Genomic DNA, 215 nt, shown 5'->3' with positions numbered 1-215 from the left:
TAGGTTAGTGTGATAATGATCGGAAGTCCTGGGTTCGAATCCTGACCTGGTCCAGTTGTATTTTTATACTCAATAGGTTAGTGTGATAATGATCGGAAGTCCTGGGTTCGAATCCTGACCTGGTCCAGTTGTATTTTTATACTCAGTAGGTTAGTATGATAATGATCGGAAGTCCTGAGTTCGAATCCTGGCCTGGCTCAGTTGTATTTTTATAT

General features: G+C 40.9%; 1 long non-coding RNA gene across 1 annotated transcript in view; it reads left to right on the top strand.

Annotated features, from left to right (window-relative positions):
* LOC110440719 overlaps nt 1–134 on the top strand; it is a 637-nt gene extending 503 nt beyond the window's left edge. The window contains exon 2 of the long non-coding RNA XR_002461766.1: nt 4–134. This is a non-coding gene — a long non-coding RNA (uncharacterized LOC110440719). The remainder of the gene's footprint in view (nt 1–3) is intronic.
* The last annotated feature ends 81 nt before the right edge of the window (nt 135–215 follow it).

Source organism: Mizuhopecten yessoensis, unplaced genomic scaffold, assembly GCF_002113885.1.
Source record: "Mizuhopecten yessoensis strain PY_sf001 unplaced genomic scaffold, ASM211388v2 scaffold699897, whole genome shotgun sequence".
Classification (NCBI taxonomy): Eukaryota; Metazoa; Mollusca; class Bivalvia; order Pectinida; family Pectinidae; genus Mizuhopecten; species Mizuhopecten yessoensis.
Note: the sequence above shows the minus strand (reverse complement) of the source record. Positions and strands in the feature narration are given on the sequence as shown.